Below are 16851 nucleotides of genomic sequence, written 5' to 3'. Positions count from 1 at the left end.
TAAAACTTGAAACTTAACATTTGTCTCATTTGAGTTTCTTTCTCAGGAAACTTACCTTCAGGCAAGGAACTGAAACTCACCAGATCACCACAACCAGTGAGATGCCAGACCCCTCATCCATCATAATTGCTTCCTTACTCTTTTCTAATTCCTGTTTTCCTACCTTGCCTGCTACATAAACCCCCAATTTTAGTCGATTGGGGAGACAGATTTGAGACTATCTCCTGTTCTCCTTGGCTGCAGCACCCTATCAAAGCCTTCTTCCCTGGCAATACTCGTTGATTTAGTGATTGGCTTTCTATACAGTGAGCAGCAGGACCGATAGTGTTTGGCTCTGTGTCACCACCCAAATTTCATGTCGAATTGTAATTCCCAGTGTTAGGGGAGGGACCTGGTGGGAGGTGATTGGATCATAAGGGTGGAATTCCCCCTTGCTGTTCTTGTGATAGTGAATGAGTTCTCACAAGATCTGGTTGTTTAACAGTGTGTAGCAGCTCCCCCTTTGCTCTCTCTCTCTCCTGCTCTGCCATGGTAAGATGTGCTTGCTTCCCTTTCAGTTTCTACCATTATTATAAGTTTCCTGAGGCCTCCCAGCCATGCTTTGCTTCCTATACAGCCTGTGGAACTGTGAGTCAATTAAACCTCTTTTCTTCATAAATTATCCAGTCTCAGGTAGTTCTTTATACCAATGTGAGAACAGACTAATACAAGGACCTAGACCAAACCCCTGCTATTTCAGTAACAGATTTTGGTTCCCTAACTGGGAACATGCTGCTTGTGGCTTGACCACAGTGGGCTGGCAGAGTTTCAGAAGCCCTCCTAAGCAGCTGCCCACCTTTTTTTGGCCAGAGGTTGGTTTCAGTCTCTCTCTCTCTAGCCCCACCGTTGCCAGCTCCAACTGCATTCTTGATTGCCTAAGAACAGCCTTTTTAATTTGGCATCAGTGTCTGGGTAGGTGAGTGTCTTTTGTGGGCTCAGAGAGCAGGATCAGCTCCTCTCAATTTGGGAAATTCTGGAGGAATTTCCATTTGTAGATGGAACAAGCCCAACTGTCAAAGAGGAAAGCACTCTGACTGTTTCAGTTTGTACACTCTTGGGGCTTGTTAGTAATTGCTTGTGTGTCTTGGCAATTGAGTGTCTTTTGTGGTTACCAGACAGTGAGATCAGCTCCTCTCAGCTTGAGAAATTTCAAAGGACTTTCCATTTGCAGGTTGAACAAGCCAAACAGACAGAGAGAGGAAGCACCTCAACTGTTTCAGTTTGGGCCTTTTGGCCCTTGTTTGCTGCTGCAACAGTTGTATTATATTTTGTTGATTGTTTTGTGTGTGTTTTGATGTAGTTGTGGGAGGTCGGGATTTGATCCCACAGCGCTGCCCACTTTGATGCATCCTTCACGGTTGGTCTGAATATAGTTGTGGGCTGATGGCTATGGCCATCCCACCTCAAAAGTGCCAGGTCTCATCTCATCTTGGAAGGTCTTTGAATTATAGGGCAGTCTTCATTTTGCTGTTGAATAGGAAAGCAGGAGGGACTTCCATGTACCCAGGATTTTATGCTGCTGTTCTAAGCAGGGTTGGGCCTAGTTAGTACATAATGTTCTTCTGTAGTGTGTTTGGCCCCAGTATTCTTTGGAGTTTGGGAGAGTTTGACCTCTAAAAGGAAATCTAACTACCATGGAAACTGCTTTACCCAAAGTTTTGGTTCACAGCCTTCATCGGATTACCTATCAGAGCAAATAAAGTTTAGCCATGTGGACAGGTCCCAATTTTGTCAGAAATCATTTGGATCCAGCTATCTTTTACAGACTAGTAAGTTTGCATTGCTATCTCATGGCTAGAATTCCAAGGTAAAAGTTACTGGCTCTTTATTTATATGGGTGTACATGTATCTGAATGTTATGTGTTTTCATACAGTACCAAATTGGCCTATAACTAAAAGAGCACTCATAAGTTAAGTAAATAAGTCCAAGCATTTTTCAAACGTGTATGACTAAAGTAAATGTATAATAAGCAAGCTGGCTTTAAGATTATTAGTAAAATAAAAATAAAAATGTCTTCAGAGTTGTCAGCATATATTTTTGTCTGGGTTTTATATTTGTCTCTGCTGGAAATTTTAAGGTGTCAGGGTTTGGCACAAAAGGTTGTAAGACTGCAAAGCCAGACAAGAACAAAATGATCTTTCTGTGATTTTTTTTAAATGAATAAAACTAATTTAATGTTGTTGGTTTAACAAAAACAGGTGAATCTTCTGCGTTATGGGTGAAAATACCTATGTGTGTGCCTTTAAGATTCTTACCTAGATGAATGCCTATTAGGCACTGGTCATAAAAATGGTTAACAAGGAAATCATTACTAGCTTTTTCTGATATCACTGTTTTCATAAGTCATCTAGATAAACTGCTAAAAATGAATGAAATATAAATGGGGTAAATACTGTAAGGGAATCTTTGTGGGTTTAAAAATCTTATAATTATTTTGGAAGCTCATTAGATGTCTGGGTCATTTCCAATAAAGAAAGGGTTATGACCTAGAGAAACATGTTTTTAAAAATTGTGGAAAGTTTTCATCTGTGAAATGCTAAATTCTGATAGACAGTTCAGGATTTCTTGCATCCTAGGTTTTCACTAAAATTTAAGGTTACTAAAAATAAGAATTCTAGTTAATATATAATTCTGTATATAAAGCATGCCAAAGAAGATGTGTCCTTATTGAGAAAAAGAATAATTTTGTCTAAATTCAGAAGTTATCTAAAGGTTGATTCAAATTATGGACTTGGAAAAGTTATTTATGAAACAACGAAAAAAAAAGGAAACACTAAGTAGGGGAAAGACATGTAAAAAAGTTATGGATATGAAGATGTATTTTTGGTAAGAAAGGTTATAAGGAAAAGAGAATGATTTTATATGAGAAAGGATCTTGTATAAGAGGCTTTGATTTTAATTCTATAATCTGTTTCTTTTTGAAAACTTCTCAGAGTTCTATCTCTGAGGTGCAACTTTGTTGTGTCTTGCTGTTTTCAGCTTTTTTCTCTCTCATTGTAAAGGCCTGAGATGATAACTCTCTCCTTCAACTTTTTTGTCAGCTTCTGTAACTTTATTTTTCCTCCTGTTCTAACTGATGTTGTGGCCTGATGCTTGAATGTTTATTTTGAAGGTCTAGAAAAGTAATGTTTTCCTCTAGAATAATTTGATTCTATACTCTTGGTTTTTCTTGCCATGTTGAAATTGTTCATCAGGTTTGACTTTCAGGTTATCTAAATAAGCTTCCCATAAAGAGAAGCAATCACCACCTTACGAGGCTGAGGCAGGCAGATCACTTGAGGCCAGGAGTTCAAGACCAGCCTGGCCAACATGGTGAAACGCTGTCTCTACTAAAAATACAAAAATTAGCCAGGTGTGGTGGTGGGCGCCTGTAATCCCAACTACTCAGGAGACTGAGGCAGGAGAACCACTTGAACCCAGGAGACAGAGGTTGTAGAGAGCCGAGATCTTGCCACTGCACTCCAGCCTGAGTGACAGAGTGAGACTCCATCTCAAAAAAAAAAAGAGAGAAGCAGTCACACTGTGGAAGGTCTTTCTTTGCCTTTTGCTATATGCCCCCCCCAAAAAATTTTATATTTTACCAAGATAATTCCTGTGTCATCATTATTAGGTTTTTGATTGCTTAGGAATACTGGGACTTAGAGGCATTGAGGAATTAAGGCTTTTACATCACATAATTTTCTCTATTGCTAATAAAGTCCTTGTGCTGTTGAGTTACAGAGCTTTGGCTGGGTCCGAAAAAGGCACTGCCTTCTGCTAAATCTTGAACACTGACACCAATCAAAGCCTCATCTTCAGACTGAGAGAAGATGGCAATCAAAATGAACTGCTTTCATAAGACGTGAGGCCAGAAGTTAAAGTGTTTGATCTCTCTTGGCCCAGGGACTATTGGGGAAGAGGTGGGCAGGTGAGATTGTAGGGCTGATTTTGAGGGATAAGATTAGTTCAGATTTTCTCTAGAAAGTAAACAATATCAAAAGCACACTTTTCCAAGGCCAGTGTCTGGGCCCCTGTGTCAGAATCACAGGCTTCTCCTACAGCACTGACCTGCCCTTTCATAGAGAATTGTGAAAGGTTATAAAAGGCTTATGAAAATCTTACCTGTGGTCAAATGTATTAAACTTAGATAGAATTATTTATAAAGATTTATTGAAATTAGCTTTAACATAAATAATACATCATACCAAGGTAAAATTTGTTTTTATCTTTTGAATAAAATTTTCATATAATATTAATAAGAGATAATAAAAGTTTTTTGTTTATCTTTTGAGTAAACTGCAGGAAAAAAAGAGGAGAGAGAGAGAGAGAGACTTTTTTTTTGGCCTCATGCTGTCTTTATTAGGCCTTATTATTTGGTAATTATTATTTTGGCTAAATGAATACCTATTTTATAGTGACCTGTGATATTATTTTGTGATACGAAATGTTTTAAGCCTTTGTTATTTGACCAACTTTCCAAAATCAAAATTTCAAGTTCTAAATTCAGTCTTTTGACTTGAAACTAACCTTTTAGATAGTAGGGTTCCCTGAAGCCCAAGAGAGACATATTATTTTCATTTGATATGTTAAAATTTTACAGGAAGCTTTGTCAAATATGAAATGGAGTTTGGCTTTCTTTGGGTTATATTTATATAAATGTGTTCCAAAATTGTATGAGATTCCTAAAATCCTGATTTATCTTAGTATATTATCAGGAATAATTATGATTATTATGTTAAATTGTCACAGAAATAACCAAATTTCCTTGTCAATTGTGTCTTTAACTATGGGTGTCTTAAGACTTTTGTCGTCTACAATTATTGTTTCATTTTGATTCTTCTCAAAAAGCAGCTTACAATCAGCTATAGTCCAAAATTTGCTTTTGCAAATTGCTGATTATTTTTGTTTTTGTTTTTAGAGTCAACGAGGCTTTTTTTTTTCCTTTTGAGCTAAGTATAGCCTTCGACTATTGTGTGGAGTATATCTTGTGATCAAAATTTGAAGCATATTTCTGTTTCTACCTGATTTCTGCAAAATTTGGAAACTGTGCATATTCCTAATTTATAGCAATAGTTATTTGCATAAGTTTAATAAAATTCTGTTTTCTTTTATAACTGGACACAATTGGAGGCACTGGTTATTTTACCAAGGCTTTGACTGGAATAATGTATTTTCAGATATGAGCAGAATGCTTTGAGGAATTGATGTTGACTTACAGAGCCTATGAAAGTCCCTTAGAAATACTGCCCTTGTACCTGGTCTACACAGTTCCTTTGCAGGGTTGCTGGCCTGTGGTAAGTAAAGAATGTCACTTTCTGACAGGCCCAGAAACCACAAGTTATTCTGGGACCTCAAGAAGAGAGGAATTCACCCAATTCATACAAGTATATTCAGGCACAGATAAATCCTTGGCCGGGCTTGAGAGGTCTTTAATTTCAAATCTGAGATTCCTTATGAAAAGTTCCAGCAAAGCCCAATTTAAAAGAACCTATGAGAACAATAATTCTTGCTGTATTTTATGCAAATAATCAGGCCGCCTAGAATAAGACTAACACTTAATTTTGCAAATAAATTGGGTCTACTATGATTTGTCTTTGGTAGAAATGGGGGATGGGAAAAAGAAAAATTGTGTTTCAAAAAAAAAAACACTAGAGTACACCTGTTATTAAACTAACCTTTGATTCTTGATGGCACTCTGGTCACCCATCATATGGAGTTGCAGCTGTGCTGCTTTCAGTTATTAAAGCTACAAGTTACCCATGGAATTTACAGATGGATTAAGCTCCTGGGGAGCTGGCTCACTGGATGCATAAGGAAATGTGAACTAATGAGGAAAAAATATTAAATTCCTTAGTTATTGTTATCTATAATAGTTCCAAAGAAAGTAAGAGAGTGCGGAGTTCGGGCTTCAAACTAAACCAAGCTCAGATGTGAGACTGTTTGGATTCAGACCACTAGCCTCAAAGCTACCCACAAAAGGGAAAATTATGCCAGGGCACCAAAAAGCACCTCTGAGACCTGCAGTTTCCAAAAAGGTAGTCAATGTTGGAGAAAGGCAAAATCAAGTAATTATTGAAACCAGAGGGTATAATGTAAAGGGATAAGTTCTGTTTTGTAGATTGGTACCATCAGCTTCCTCAGAAACCTTTACTAAAATGGGTTGTGAGAATAACTAATTGAAGAGCAATGTCTTTGGTTTTAAATGCTGCAAAGTAGAAGAACCTGTTTTGGTTGACTCAGAACCCACAGCTTGCTAGTGAACAATCACAGATAAATATATATATTACAGGCACACAGGAGGTTATTCCCAAGACAATAGCCAGCCTGGTTGACTAGATAAAAGCCACTAATATCTGTTTACTTACTGAATACTTAAAGCCAGTAAGATCTGTTTACCCTGAGAAGGGAAACTGCTCAACTCCACTTATCAATGTCAAGTGGAGCACCTCAGATGAAGCAGATGATATGTTTCCTATGCAAACCAGTGGGGGCTGGCTTTATAATGGCAAGGGTATTAACTTTACCCTTTGGAAATATATTAACTACTTTCTCTGAGTTTACTTCCAATAGGCTCCAGTTCCCTACAGATGTGCCTCCTCACTCTTTGAAACTGAAACCAGAGAACCAAGTCATGCGGAGGACCAGCTGCAACCACAATGGATCGGCCCTTCTGAGGTGCTGCTGGCCAGCCACCTTCTGTTCTTAACCAGTGTTGAGACTTGGATTCACCAGACCTGAGTAAAACCAGTCCCTTTGGGATCCCTCCAGGGAAAACAGTCATGGTCTTGTGAACCTTGGGAGGGCCTTAAGTTAGCATTCAAAGCCCAGACAAAGACCCTAGATAAGAAATCATAAAGTGAACATGCGGCTTTCAGGAACATTCTCTTGGCTTCCCCAAGGGATCAACTCCATATTCTTTGGTATTATCTAAATTTGGGTTATCTATGTAATTTATTTTCTTAGTCAATGTGGTATAAAATGTTGCTCTAAAACCAAGATAAAAGTACCCCTGACTGATTCCAACCACAGGGGCAACATTTCCAAGCCTCATGATCCCACAACATCCCTCCTCAGCATGAAGCAGCCAGAAAGATCGATGACCAGATTCCCCATGACTGAGGAACTGATCTATAGAAAAGGGGGACTGAAGTCATCCCTGTTGTCCCATAGAACTAACATTTACAGTTGTTTGAATAAACATAGAAATTGACCCTCCCTAGCCTTAAAACTTGAAACTTACATTTGTCTGATTTGAGTTCCTTCCTCAGGAAATCTACTCTCAGGCAAGAAACTAAAACTCACCGGATCATTTCATCTGAACAACAATATTCCAGACGACTCATCAATCATGATTGCTTCCTTACCTCCATGAATTCCTGCTTTCCCACCTCCCTGCTTCCCTGCTATATACACCCCCCGATTTTAGTCGGTCAGGGAGATGGCTTTGAGACCTTATCTCCCATTCTCCTTGGCTGCAGCACCTGATTAAAGCCCGCTTCCCTGTCAGTACTCATTGCCTCAGTGATTGGGATTCCGTCCGTGCAGCAAGCAACAAGACCTAGACTGAACCCCTGGCATTTTGGTAACATCGAGACAGAGCCTCTATTAAATGGAGCTCCTGAGTAACTAGGATGGACACAGTGCCCCTGATGAACCACAATGAACATGAAGCATGAGTTACAAATAAGCAGCATTGTTTCAAGTCACCAAGATGTTAATGTAGCTTATTATTGTAGCATAAGCTAATCTATGTTTACTGATACAACATCTCAATTTGTTTCTTTCTCTGAAGCTCAAGTTCTACTTCTCCTGCTGCCGTCAACATTTCTATATGATTTTACTTATAGAAGTACAAGCTTAACATATCTATTTCTATATTAATTATTTTTCCTCCCTAACCCAGAAGCAAAAGTCGCTTCCTGATTTTTTTTATTTTGGTCAATGGTACGAACACTCTTCTAAAAACCTAAACTTCATTCAGTCACTTACAGTCATGTGCTGCATAATGATGTTTTGGTCATGACAGACCACAAATACGATGGTGGTCCCATAAAATTATAATGGAGCATATGCAGAAGCCTGATATGTGGCATTTGATACTAGCATTGCAGATTAAGTAGGGGAAATTATTGATATTCAGCAATGCTGCTGGGAAATTTGTTTTTCATATATATATATATACATATATATATACACACATATACATATATATATATATATACACACACACACACATGATCTAGGTTTCTGTAAGTACACTCTGTGATGTGTGCAGTACTGCAAAATCGCCTAATGATGCATTTCTCAGAATGTATCTCCATTGTTAAGTGATGCATGACTATTTTACATTTTGTCCTCACTTTATTTGCAACTCTGCCTTATGGTTCCCACAGGTGCCTCCTTGATTCTTGCTTTGGTCCCTCAATTCTTGCACTATTATACGTCTTGAGTAATTTTGCTGCTTTTATTCTCTTCCCTTTTATGATCAATTATCCTTCCTTTGTCATTAGCTATTCATGAATGTGATAAAAGTAAATATCTAGATTATATTATGCCTTTGCTCAAAACTCCGATGTGTCCCCATCGTCTACTGAATAAACTCTCAATCCTTGATCTGGCATTTAAGACCCTGCATTCTTTCACCTCTAATCTCATCTCCCCTACTCCTTTGAGTGGATCTTACATGAGCACAACACCACATAGCCCACCATAAATGGGATATAACCTGTGATGGTTAATTTTATGTGTCAATGTGACTGGGACAGAGGATGCCCAGATATCGGGTTAAACTTTTTTGTTTTTTCTTTTTTTGAGATGGAATCTTCCTCTGTCACCCAGGCTGGAGTGCAATGGCATGATCTCCACTCACTGCAACCTCCACTTCCCAGACTCAAGTGATTCTCCTGCCTCAGCCTCCCAAGTAGCTGGAATTACAGGCACGTGCCACCACACCCAGCTAATTTTTGTATTCTTAGTAGAGATGGGGTTTTACCGTGTTGGCCAAACTGGTCTTGAACTCCTGACCTCAAGTGATCCTCTTGCCTCTGCCTCCTAAAGTGCTGAGATTATAGGTGTGAGCCACCACGCCTGCCCTGGTTAAACATTATTTCTGGATGTGTCTGTAAGGATGTTTCTGGAAGAGATTTGTTTGAGTTGGTGAACTGAGTAAAGTGAATTGCCTTCCCCCAGTGTTAGGATCATTCAACCTTTGAGGGCTCTGAACAAAAAGTCAGAGGAAGATGAATTCTTTCTCTCTGCCCAACTACTTAAGCTAGGTCATTGGTCTTCTTTTGCTCTTAGATGGAGGATTACACCAACAGCTCCCCAGGTTCTTAGGCCTGCAAGCTTGGACTGGAATTTCCTTTACCAACATTACTGGGTCTCCAGCTTGCACACAGCAGATTGTGAGACTTTTCTACTTTCATAGTCATATGAGCCAATTCCTTATAAAAAATCATTCTATATATATAGAATGAGTATATACTCTGATATGGTTTGGCTCTGTCCCCACCCAAATCTCATCTTGAATTGAAGCTCCCATAATTCCCACATGTTGTGGGAGGGACCTGCTGGGAGATAATTGAATCATGGGAGCAGTTTCCCCCATACTGTTCCTGTGGTAGTGAATAAGTCATGATATCTGATGGTTTTATAAGCGGTTTCCTCTTTCACTTGACTCTCATTCTCTCTTTGCCTGCTGCCATGTAAGATATTTCTATGCTCTTCCTTTGTCTTCTGCCATGATTGTGAGACCTCCCCAGCAATGTAGAACTGTGAATCCATTAAACCTCTTTCCTTTATAAATTACCCAGTCTCGGGTATGTCTTTATTAGCAGTATAAGAACAGATGAATACATACTCTATTGGTTCTGTTTCACTGGAGAACCCTGACTAATACATACCCTGAGCTTATTTGCTCAGTGCTCTTAGAATTAATTTTCTGTCTTTGAAATCCTTTTCTTCCCACATACTCATGTCAAAACCCAAGTTCACTTTTAAAACTCAGCTGAGATGCCACTTTCTTCATAGGAACGTCTCTGATCCCTCCAACCAAAAGTGACTCCCCTCTCCTGGGACCCCTAAGGCACCTGCTCTGCTCTATTTCTTGTTGTTGCAGTAATTTCTCCAGAAGTCTTATCTCCCCTACTGGACAGTGAGTTTTTTACATGAAGAATGAAGTTTTTTACATGAAGAATACAATGGCTAACCTTCGTGTTTTTCCATAAACATTAGTTGAGTAAAGAAGCACCAGGACATGACCTCAATTCACAGAAAAGTTGTGTGGCTAAGCAAAGATAATTCATATGAGAATTTCACATTTTGAGAAAACAGAGGGCAATATTAAGGCTAGGTAATAATTAGTGTTGTTGTTTTTTAGTTTTGCGACAAATAAAAAATGGTCCACCCTTGGGTTATGAAATTTCATTTTATTTGATTTAGAGATGTACTGCTGGTGATAATAAAACACCTAAATATTAGAAACATCTGTAATTCTCCATCATTAGCCTTTCCAGTATAGTATATTAGATAAATACAGCCAGACCCCAGTTGTATACTTATGGCTCTTTATTGACAGCACCGTAAGTTCCGGAAACCCTCAAATCTCTCTGCTGTCATTTCTTCCAGAGAAAGAAAATCATTATTAATGTAATGGCTTATTTATGACCTTCTCTTTGCTCTTGGATATTATCTTCCAGCCCTACCCCTCTGTGTTAGTCAGGGTTCTCTAGAGGGACAGTACTAATAAGATATATGTATATATGAAAGGGAGTTTGTTAAGGAGAATTGACTCACACGATTACAAGGTGAAGTCCCATGATAGGCCGTCTGCAAGTTGAGAAGCAAGGAAGCCAGTGGTGGATCAGTCTGAGTTCCAAAACCTCAAAAATAGAGAAGTCAACAGTGCAGTCTTCAGTTTGTGGCCAAAGGCCTGAGAGCCCCTGGCAAACCACTGGTGTAAGTCCAAGAGTCCAAAAGCTGAAGAACTGGGAGTCTGATGTTCAAGGACAGGAAGCATCCAGCATGGGAGAAAGATGAAGTCCAGAAGATTCAGCAAGTCTGCTATTTCCAACTTCTTCTGCCTGCTTTATTCTAGTCGCTATGGCAGCTGATAAGATGGTGCCTGCCCAGATTGAGGGTAGGTCTGCCTTTCCCACCCCACTGACTCAAATGTTAATCTCCTTTGGCAACACCCTCACAGACACAGCCAGGAACAATACTTTGCATCCTTCAGTCCAGTCAAGTTGACAGTCCATATTAACCATAACATAATCTAACCCTGGGAATATGGATGGCAGAATTTTGTAAAGTAGTAAGTTATCATGGAACTGGTGACTCTGTAAAGGCGGGAACCATAAACAGATGAACATTAACATGAACTTACTCTGAGAATTCTCCATGCCAGTTGTTCTTAAAGTGGGTTCCCCAGATCAGCAGCATTAGCACCTTGTTGGAAATGCATATTCTGGGGCCTTTCCTCAGACCTACTGAATCAGAATGTCTGCCAATGGAGCCCAGACACTTATATTTTAACAAGGTTTTCTTGGCGATTCTGATGCACATTGAAGATTGAGAACTATTGCTTGATATCATCTCTTAAGTCCCAAAGTTAAGAGAACTAGAATAAATTCCTTTACCCAGTATGGTCAGAAAATGTCTCCAGACTTCCAGCTTCACATCTGTTCTTGACGTTTATGCCACTTCCTGTACTTACACAGTGCTCAGATTTGATGAATGTATTCATGTCATGGTTTGACAAATTATCTGAATTATAGATGATGTTACAGTTTAGCTTGTCTCTTGGCTAAATAAACGAAGATTTACTCAAGCAAGCTAGCTTAAGGAAGGCGGGTGTTTATTGTGAGGAATTACATGAAGTGATTAGGAGAATCTCTTGGATATCTAAGAAGAGAAGATCTAAAATAGGGCTGGACCTCACACAGTCCAGATTCAAGATGGGTCTAAACATCTTGGCAGAGTGTTAGTGATACGTCATGGTTTTTATACAATTACACTTCATATGTCTGCTTCTTTCATCCTGCTATCAATTAGTTTCCTCTGTTTAATCACGTTTCTGATCCTCCATAATTTGTGGCTGTAGGGTTAATTATTTCAATGAAAAGAAAGACTATGATAGGTTGAACTTATCTTTGAAGTGTCATGCTATTGGTCATTCATGTTGATAGTCAAATACTAAAACTTAGCAATTGATACATAAGAGGTATCAGCCAATCGGAATGAAGAACCAACTTTTTAGAACAGGATGTCAATCAATTAGATTAGGCACTGACTACATAAACCTGGCATGGCTGTACCAATGCATACCTGCTAAATATTGGGCTGAAAAAATGGCTATGTACATTTGTCCCTTCAGAAGAGAGTATGAGCACAGCAGAAAGATTTGTATAGGTAGAAATTATGATTTTATTTTTGCTTAACATCACATCCACAAATTTCAACACAGTACATGGCACATAGGAGACACGCATTAAATGTTTAACAGGACATAATTTTGAAAAGTTACTTAAATATTTCCCAGTATTTAAATAACACCAATAAACATATTTAAAATTCAAGCTTTAAATCAAATTTAATGTTATCCTGTCCTTGCAAATGGCCTTTCAGCCTCCTTATCTATTATTTTTGCCCTTACTTCTTCCTCACCAACATTCATTGTGGATCATTTCAACAATCTTCTAATTAATCTTCCTGTCTCTAGAATCTCTTTTTCTTTTTCTTTTTCTTTTTTTTTTTTTTTTTTTTTTGAGACGGAGTTACGCTCTTGTTGTCCAGGCTGGAGTGCAATGGGGAGCTCTCTGCTCACTGCAACCTCCGCCTCCTGGGTTCAAGTGATTCTCCTGCCTCAGCCTCCCAAAAGGTGGGATTACAGGCACCCGCCACCATGTCCAGCTAATTTTTTTTTCCTTTTTTTTTGTATTTTTGGTAAAGACAGGATTTCACCATGTTGGCCGGGCTGGTCTCGAACTCCTGACCTCAGGTGATCTACCCGCCTCAGCCTCCCACAGTGCTGGGATTACAGGCACGAGCCACTGCGCCCGGCCTCCTTTTCTAATATAACTTCTGTCTCCAAAGCATCTCTCTAATACAAGACTTAAGTATCCCAGTTACTTATCCATTTTCCTGTTTAAGGATAAATTCATGAATAGGAAAAGTATACTCATACATAGAAGCAATAAATGTAAAAACACAATAGTGGTTGCCTCTGGGGGTACAAGGAATAGTCAGACAAAGGTTTAACCTGGAAGTATAATCTTTATATGTTTTAAAATTTAAAAATCAAAATAAAAAAACTACACTTTATAAAACAGTCAGGAGTTGATGTTATTATGCTCCTGTTAGTAGCGTTATCAAATGACAAGCCAGAGTGGACACAGCTGAGTGAGTACTTCAGACATGCAGTCGTGACTCCAGAAAGACTAGGCCTTAGGAATGAGGGCCATGCTCTAAGTTCAAAACTGAAATAGACTTGCCCTAACAAAGAATGAAACAAATCTGACAGGACTAAAAGAACCCATCATTAACTTAATAGTAAATATGGGGTAAAAACATTCAACACAAAATTCTTTATCCTTTAAAATTATACTTCAAAGGATGAAATAAAGATATTTTCAGGATAACAAGCCTGTAGAATTTATTGCCAGCAGGTCTGTATTATAAGAAATGCTTAAGAAAAATTTTCAGACTGAAAGGAAATGACACCATATGGAAACTTGGATCTACAGGAAAGAATGAGAGAACCAGAAAAAGTAAATGTTATTAGAAATACAAAGAAATGTTTTTTCCTTCTCTGAATTTTTTGAAATATAACAAATTATTTAAAACAAAAATAATACATTGCATTATAGAATTTTATTACTTATGTGGACAAACTAAAGGACAACAATAGCAAAAAGGATAGGCAGAGTAAATAGAATTTTGCTGTTGTAAGGGTCTTACATTTTATGTGAACTAGTAAAATATTAACTCTAAATTGACAGTAATAAGTTAAGGATCCATCTTGTACTCTATCTAGAAGCAACCATAAAAAATTAACACAAAGCAAATAGAGGAATGAAAATGGAATATAAAAAATATTACTTCAGAAGACAGGAAAAGAAGAAACAGATAAACAAAACTAGATAAGATAACTTGGAAATAAATAACAAGAGGGTAGACTTACACCCAACCATATTATTAATTATATTAAATGTAAATGAATTAAACTTTCTATTTAAGAGGCAGAAACTATCAGACTAGATTAAAAAGCAAAAGGCAGCCATATAATCCTAAAGGAGACAGAGAAACAATTTAAATAAACTGGCACAAATAGATGAAGAGTAAAAGGATGGAAACAGTAAGCATAAGAAGGATGGTATAGGTATATCAACAGAAAATAAACTTCCAGACAAGGAATATTACCAGTAATAAAAGGGTACTGCATATAATGATAAACAATTCAATTCAACAAGAAGATATAGCAATCATATATCTTATGCAGTTAATAACGGAGGTTCAGGATACATGAAGAAAAAAACTGACAGAGCTAAAGGAAGAAATAGACACACCCACAAACATAGTTACAGATTTTACTACTTCTCTCTCACTAACTGACAGAATTAGACAATCAGGATATAGAAGATTTTAACAACAATATTAATCAACTTGACCTAATTAATATTCACAGAACTATAACATTATACCCAACAACTGCAAAATATACATTCTTTTCAAGTACACTTGGAATGTCAGCCAAAATAAACACTATGCTCAAAAGTAAAATAAGCCTCAACACTCAAAAGATCAAAATCTTAAAGAATTTGTTTTCTGGCCAAAACAGAATTACTTAGAAATCAATAACAATAAGATAGCTAGAAAATGTCCAAATATTTGGAATTAGTACATAGCCCATGGATTCAAATAGCAATCACAGGCATGACAAAACATTTTAGCTGAATGGTAATGAAAATAACAATGTTTGGTAGAAGCAATTAAAGCAGTGTTTGGAAGGAAATGTATAATTATAAAGATTATATGGGAAAGGAAGAATGATTTTAAAACAATGATCTAGGCTTCCATCTTAAAAAACTAGGAAAATAACAAATTAAATCCAAAGTAATTAGAGGTAGGAAATAATAACAGAAATCAATGAAATGGAAAAAATAGAGAAATATGACAAATCCCCAAATAGGTATGTTGAAAAGATTAACAAAATCAATAAACTCATAGTAAGACTGCTCAAGAAGGAGAGAAAAAATATCAAAACTGAAAGAGAGGTCATCTTTTCAGATTCTACAGACATTAAAAGGATAATAACATTACACATACCTTTATAAGGAAAAATTTGGAAACATATAAAATTGACAAACTCCTTGAAAAATACAGCCCAAACTGACAGATATTCTATTAACCTTTTATTTACTGAACAAATTTAATTTAGAGTCAAAATGTTTCCACAAAGAAAACAAACTTCAAGTCTAGATGTTTTCACTGTTGACGTTTATCAAATATTTAAGAAAGAAATAGTATCAATATTAAACAAGTTGGTTCAGTAAATAGAGCAGGGAAACACTTCCCCACTAGTTTTTTCAGAACACCAACACATTAGAGGAAAAAAAATTGAAAACAAATATCTGTCATAAATATAGGTGCAGAAATCCTTAACAAAATATCAAATTGAATCCAGCACTATAGAAAGAGCTAATACATCATGATCAAGTTGGCTTTCTTTCCAAATTTTCAAATGTCTTAACACTGGAAAATCAATCAGTGTAATTCATTATATTAACAGAGTACAGGAGAAAAAAAATACAATCATCTTAATAGAAGGAGGAAAAGCATTTGGCAACATTTAACATCTATTCATGATAAAAAAAAAAAAACCTCTCAACAAATTAAGAATAAGAGGCAACTTCCTCCATATGACAAAAGAGCATCATATTTAATGGTTAAATATTGAACCATTAATATTTTCCTCCTTAGACTGAAAGTCTTGGGCAGGACTTCCAGGTCCAGGAAATCTTTAAAGGTAGCTACCCAATTGGCTGGTCCCTTTACTCTTCCCTCGTCCCCTGTCTCTTTTTTCCTAGAATGTAGATGGCAGGAGCTGCAGCTACCATCTTGTAACCGGGAAGTAACTAACTTTGAAGAAAAAATAAGCTTCTATAATTTTAGGTTACTTTTACTGAGGACTCGGTTACCCATGGCTGAATGCAATGCCTGATTGATACGAAGAAACAACTTTGGTTGAGTCCTTATTATATGCTGGGCTGTCATTTCTTTTGTTACTTAAATTCTCAAGGGCCTTTGTAGTGGGCATTGTGCACCCCAATTTACAGATGAGTTAACAGTAAAAAGAAAAGCTCACCTCCTCTGGGCAGCCTTCCTAAAGAAAATTAACCAATGCTTCTAAGATCCTGTCTAGCAGATCTTAGCAACTGACACATCATATTTTAGGTATAGAAGCATACAGTTCGGTCATATTTGAGTAGGCTATTTGAGGTCTGGAATGACATCTTATTCACCATGTCATTGCTAGTGCTTGAACAGAATATGTTTTAAAAATACAATTCAGGGAATAGACTGTCATGTACTGTGTTATTCAGAATCGTCATTATCAAGAAGACCAACTGCATACTAGAGTCAGGAGCACGTGGCAATTGGTAAAGTTTCACCACCTAGACATCAAAGATTGAAAAGTTCTTGCATTACGCAGGCTCCTTCCAGGGCGACTGCTTGCTAGTGCCTACCCCTATGTTCTTTGGATCCTTGGGGCCTATCCTGTGTTTTATGCCCCATGATCCTATTTCCTAGGTGCAAAATAGTGTGTTTGAAAT

At 37.5% G+C, this 16851-nt stretch overlaps 1 long non-coding RNA gene across 1 annotated transcript; it reads left to right on the top strand.

Annotated features, from left to right (window-relative positions):
• The first annotated feature begins 445 nt into the window (after window positions 1-445).
• Window positions 446-8984, top strand: LOC134810898 (uncharacterized). The gene is made up of 3 exons (XR_010159642.1): window positions 446-531; window positions 3761-6694; window positions 7288-8984. It is a non-coding gene; the product is annotated as an uncharacterized LOC134810898 (long non-coding RNA).
• Window positions 8985-16851: the final 7867 nt, after the last annotated feature.

Source organism: Pan troglodytes, chromosome 7, assembly GCF_028858775.2.
Source record: "Pan troglodytes isolate AG18354 chromosome 7, NHGRI_mPanTro3-v2.0_pri, whole genome shotgun sequence".
NCBI lineage: Eukaryota > Metazoa > Chordata > Mammalia > Primates > Hominidae > Pan > Pan troglodytes.
Note: the sequence above shows the minus strand (reverse complement) of the source record. Positions and strands in the feature narration are given on the sequence as shown.